Here is a 6,000-nt window from a genome sequence, read left to right as displayed (position 1 = left end):
ATTTACTCAAGCTCTATTTGTTTTTATTATCTACTATATATTTGTTCTAACTATTTGGTCGGGTGTATGTTTTTCAATAACTGTTTTGATGTTTTGTCATGATTGCTTGGAAGAATCCACGCTTTATTAGAACATCTTGAGTGTAGTCGAAGAACATTGAAGTGTAGAAAATAGTGTGGTATTATATCAAAGATTTAGTTTTTGGAGAGGATTGGAATAGTTTTTTTTATAGTTTTGTCAAAGTAATAGAAAAATGTTGATGGACACAAATCTAAAAAAAACTGTTCGTAACTTGTTTTTTAAAAGTCGTTCTAGCAGCCACGGAAGGTATATACCAAAGTGACTATAGTATACTATCCTCTAGGAAACCCACCTTGGTATATACAACCTTGGTTGATCCGTGTTTTGCCAAAAATGCGTGAAAAAATACACTTTGTTTTCTCTCTTTTCTTTCTCTTGACTTTGGCTACATGTCAACGATGAGTGTAAATAAAATTGACCGCTGTTTTTATGTAAACAAAACCGTGCTGCTTTCATTCTAACCGTGTTGCTTGAATGAAGTTAATTCTTTCGGTTATTTTATAATGTGGGACGCGAAGTGTCGCTTGTGCCTGTGTTTAGTAGATAAACAGACGGGATTTTCCTGTTCACTAAAAGATAATGCTTTCCGCACCATGATAAAAACCGTATTTCCTTTTCTGGTGAGTCAAGCTTGACAACCGCGAAGAGCAGATTTAATAATTTGTGTTGAACATGCATTTAGGTTTTGGAATCTCATACGGTCGACAACAAAGCCTACGATTTGCCCGTCTTGGTATGCTACATATGTGCTACCACTGTTCACAAATTCTATAGATTCAGTAGATTGGTAGAAACTAATCAAAATACGCTGCAGACAAAATGCTCTGGCAAGAATGTTCGTTCGTCCTTCGAAGAGCTTGTACATTACATCAAAGCAGATCCAGGAGTTGAAACAGAAGCATCGGATGATAATAATCCAGAATCTTCAATGATGTATTCGGATACTGATAGAAGAGGAAACGAAAACGAACTGAACCGACTTGCGATGGAAACGTTGGAAAATGGCTCTGTCACTCCGCTAAGTCTGCATAACCATATTACAGATCATGCCTATATGCGAAAACCCCAGTCAGACGAACCGCCTTCTTGTGTTGACAAAGAAGAGGTTGTTAAAAGCATCGCTAAAATGGAAAAACGTGTAGGTTTGGTCACGGCAAAACTCAATAAGCTGCTGGGAAACATGCATAGAACCAAAATGAAGAGAAACCAATCCCGCAATGTTACCCTCGAGTTCAGTCCTATCACGCAAGAGGAGGAACTAATAAGTTTAAACAATCGGTTGGCTGAAAACGATTTCTTCGAACAATTTCTGGATTGGTTGGATGCTAACATCGGTTCTATTGAAAGCGAAAATCGAATGCACGAAACAATAGATTTACTATTTTCTAAGACCTTTATGCCCAAATGTAGTTGGACGGGGGCAGGACAGGAAGGGCCGAAAGTGGCACTGGGAAGTTACGAAAATGTGATGAAAGTTTTTGAACTGATCGGGTGCACGCAGATTCACAGGATTGATGATCATTACGTTAGGCGATTTTTAACGAGAAAATTGAAAAACGCCAAGCTAAGAGTTAATTTGAAAAGTAGTTCGCGTACGAGGTGTCGCCTTAGATACCGACCTGAGTAAGATGCGCAGGATGAATACGTGTCTTGTTCAGCAGGCTTGATTGTAAATGGTAATCTTGATAAGCTTTCATATTAATCGTTAATATGATATGATGTTCACATTTTGAGGAAAATCGGCAATGAAAAGGATATGAGGATAAAATTGTGAAAAATGAAAAGTGCGTACAATATACAGCCGCTAACACGTTGTACTGTCGTTCGTGCCATGATCACCGTCGTTTGTTACGGCGAATCGAAAACGAATCGAATATGATTTGCAGGAACGACAGTACAAGGTGGTAACGATTGTAAATATAAACTTAAGAAAAATTTCGGAAAATAATGCCTAATAATAAATGATAAAAAAAAGAATCCTTCTGAATTTGTCTAGGTTATATAAACTAAACCAATCTTTTTTTTTTAAATTTTTTTTAGCACAACTGATGGTCTTAAAAAAAGTTCTTGTTACTTTATGTAAAGTAAAATATATTTATTTGTGTTAAGGGGTCCATATATGTATCTCCTTAGATTCGTATGTTCAGGGTGCCATGCGGTAGCTTAAGGAAACAGAGGTGTAGGATCGTATCTCGAGTCTAGCCTGGTACCCAGACAAAAAATCTTATGTTAAACATTTCCAAACTATAAACATACTCCTAATATTTCAACTAGTTTAGAAATAGTTTAACCACCAAAAAATAGGCTTTGAACAAATGCTGATGTATGAAACCGGCTGCATTCACGACGAATGTGTATTTACATTCTTCGTGCTGCTCTCAATCTCTGAGGCTCTATGGAGTCGGCGACGTCGGCCCATGAGCCGTTCGTGATTCTTTTCCTTCCACTCGACCGGGTGTTTGCGCTTTATATGTGCGTACATATTGGCATTCGAGTTAAACCCATGTCCACAAACGTCGCATTCGTACAGCGTAATGCCTGTGTGGGCGGCCATGTGTTCATTCAGATTTACTTTCCGTTTAAACTGCCTGTTGCAGATGTTGCAGCAGTATCTACATTCCACGTGGACCCGTGCCTTGTGCCCACGCAACCCCCGACTGGATGAGTAAACATTAGAACATTTATCGCAAGGAAAAGAGTGGCCGGCTTCTTTGTGAATCGCCTTTATGTGGGATCGCAGTGATGCTAATTTGTTAAATTTTTTGCTACAGAATTCACACTCCATAATTTCAACTGGCTTTACAATATGGAATGCTTCCATATGGTATTTCAGTTGAAACTTGTTAATCAGCTTTCCACACATTTCGCAAATTGTAGTTGTTTCTTTGCTATGAATTTCACGCATATGCTCGCGCATCAAAGCTCTGTTGGTGAAAGAAATTCCACAAGTTGAACAATCCACGTGATTTTTCATATGTTTCGCTAGAAAACTTTTCAATCTGAATGATTCGTTGCATCGGGGACAACTAAATGTTTCTGTTACATTTTGTTTGCTACTATCGCATTGAGATTTGGTTAATTGTGAACTATCTTCTGCATTCAATTCATCATTGGAAAATGCCACAGGATCATTACAATCCGAGTCAGATTCATCTGAAATTGTGATAACTGAGCTACTGGAATCTATTAGTGTTTGTGGTGGTTCAACGTTAGTTGAACATTCGTTATTCTCCACAACTTGCTCTTCGCCTTCCGAAACGATTCTGTTGATAGCTTCTTGATTTTTTTTCACTTGCGTAGCGTAGTCGTAAAATGCCATGATACATTCTACACAACTGTGGCATACTTTTCTTCTGCCGTCCTCCAATACGGGCAGAATCTAAAATCAAAGAAAATAGGGAATTGGGAATAATTTAAGTGTTGTTTCGCCTATCGGAACGTACCTTAAACGTAAACACAAAATCGATTGCTTCTTTGAACCTTTCATATGATACTTCTTCGATTGCATTTTCGCTGCTCACTTGCAGACAAAATATGCAGCTATCTTCAAATAACGATTTCATGATTGTAGCGTGTGGCTAGCAATGGTTTTGCTGTAAGATTCCTACGATTCACACCGTTCTCAAGAGTTCACGCGCTATACTGAAAGCAAGTTGTTTATAAATAAAGCTGGTCTGACGCCATGTTCACGCCTGATTATCCCAAGGTACAGTCAGAACAGCATGTTGACATTACTCGTTTCTGAGAAGGAAGGTGGACTCACCCTGCATATTTGAAAGTGGGATACGGAACGTTGGAAGAAACCGCAAGGATCCAAATTTGATGCCAAGGTATCTTCGTCAATAGGACACAAAGGATGCACGATCATTATAAAAAACCCCGTTTCATAGTTGAAATCTATCTATCTGCAAACTGATTTTTTTACAAATGAAAAGTAATACGTTGGTGTATATTTGCATAGATTCGCATATTTACCATTTCTAAACTGAACATGCTTATATAAAGTAATAGGATACTAGCACTGAAACAGCTCAAACATAAGTAATTTTTGAACGATTAGGTACAAATGGCTGAGAATGAATGATAGTATGATTGATGCAATCAAGGTTTGTAACGGTGTCGTGCATAATTTCCATTAATGTTTAACTATAGTAATTACTTAGCAGGTCTGCATTCAAACCATGTTTAATTTCCTACTATTTCCTGGCCGTTGTTAAGTCATAGAAGTTTTCAAGTTTCTGTGTTCTAGACAGATAATTCGTTTATCTGTTTGCTGATGAGTCGCTTCGTCTTCTTTTCCTTCCATTCGACGGGATGTTTGCGCTTTCTATGTACGTACATATTGGCATTCGAGTTAAACCCATGTCCACAAACGTCGCACTCGTATAGTGTAATGCCCGTGTGGGCGGCCATGTGTTCTTTGTAATTTCTGTCGTGTTTAAATTGCTTCTGGCAGATGCTGCAGCAGTACCTACATTCCACGTGATACTGAATTTTGTGCGAACGCAACCCCCGGCTGTTAGGAAAAACCTTAGGGCATTTATCGCAAGCAAAAGAGCGTCCAGCCTCTGTGTGAATCGCCTTCACGTGGGATCGCAGTGTTGCTGATTGGTTAAATTTTTTGTTACAGAATTCACACTCCAAAATTTCAACTGGCTTTACAATATGAAAGGCTTCCATATGTTGTTTTAAAATTTTCTTGCTTCTAAACTGTTTTCCACAAATTTCGCAAATGACTATTTTATCTGAGCTATGCGTTTCACGCATATGCTCGCGCATCAAAGCTCTGTTGGTGAAAGAAATTCCACAAGTTGAACAATCCACGTGTCTTTTCATATGTTTCGTTAGAAAACTTTTCAATCTGAATGATTCGTTGCATCGGGGACAACTAAATGTTTCTGTTACATTTTGTTTGCTAGCATCGGTATGCGATTTGGTTGAGTGTGAACTTTTTTCTGCATTCAATTCATCATTGGAAATTGCCACAGGATCATCACAATCCGAGTCAGATTTATCTGAAATTCTGATAACTGGACTACTGGAATCTGTTATTGTTTGTGGTGGTTCAACGTTAGTTGAACATTCGTTATTCTCCACAACTTGCTCTTCGCTTTCCGAAACGATTCTGTTGATAGCTTCTTGATTTTTTTTCACTTGCGTAGCGTAGTCGTAAAATTCCATGATACAGTCTACACAACTGTGGCATACTTTTCTTCTGTCGTCACCCAATCCGGGCAGAATCTTAAATCAAAGAAAATAGGTAATTGGGAATAATTTAAGTGTTGTTTCGCCTAACGGAACGTACCTTAAACGTAAACACAAAATCGATTGCTTCTTTGAACCTTTCATATGATACTTTTTCGATTGCATTTTCGCTGCTCACTTGCAGACAAAATATGCAGCTATCTTCAAATAACGATTTCATGATTGTAGCGTGTGGCTAGCAATGGTTTTGCCGTAAGATTCCTACGATTCACACCGTTCTCAAGAGTTCACGCGCTATACTGAAAGCAAGTTGTTTATAAATAAAGCTGGTCTGACGCCATGTTCACGCCTGATTATCCCAAGGTACAGTCAGAACAGCATGTTGACATTTCTCGTTTCTGAGAAGGAAGGTGGACTCACCCTGCATATTTGAAAGTGGGATACGGAACGTTGGAAGAAACCGCAAGGATCCAAATTTGATGCCAAGGTATCTTCGTCAATAGGACACAAAGGATGCACGATCATTATAAAAAACCCCGTTTCATAGTTGAAATCTATCTATCTGCAAACTGATTTTTTTACAAATGAAAAGTAATACGTTGGTGTATATTTGCATAGATTCGCATATTTACCATTTCTAAACTGAACATGCTTATATAAAGTAATAGGATACTAGCACTGAAACAGCTCAAACATAAGCAATTTTTGAACGAT

This window comes from Anopheles ziemanni, chromosome 2 (genome assembly GCF_943734765.1).
Source record: "Anopheles ziemanni chromosome 2, idAnoZiCoDA_A2_x.2, whole genome shotgun sequence".
Classification (NCBI taxonomy): domain Eukaryota; kingdom Metazoa; phylum Arthropoda; class Insecta; order Diptera; family Culicidae; genus Anopheles; species Anopheles ziemanni.
The sequence above is the reverse complement of the archived record's forward strand: the minus strand, read 5'-3'. Positions refer to the sequence as shown.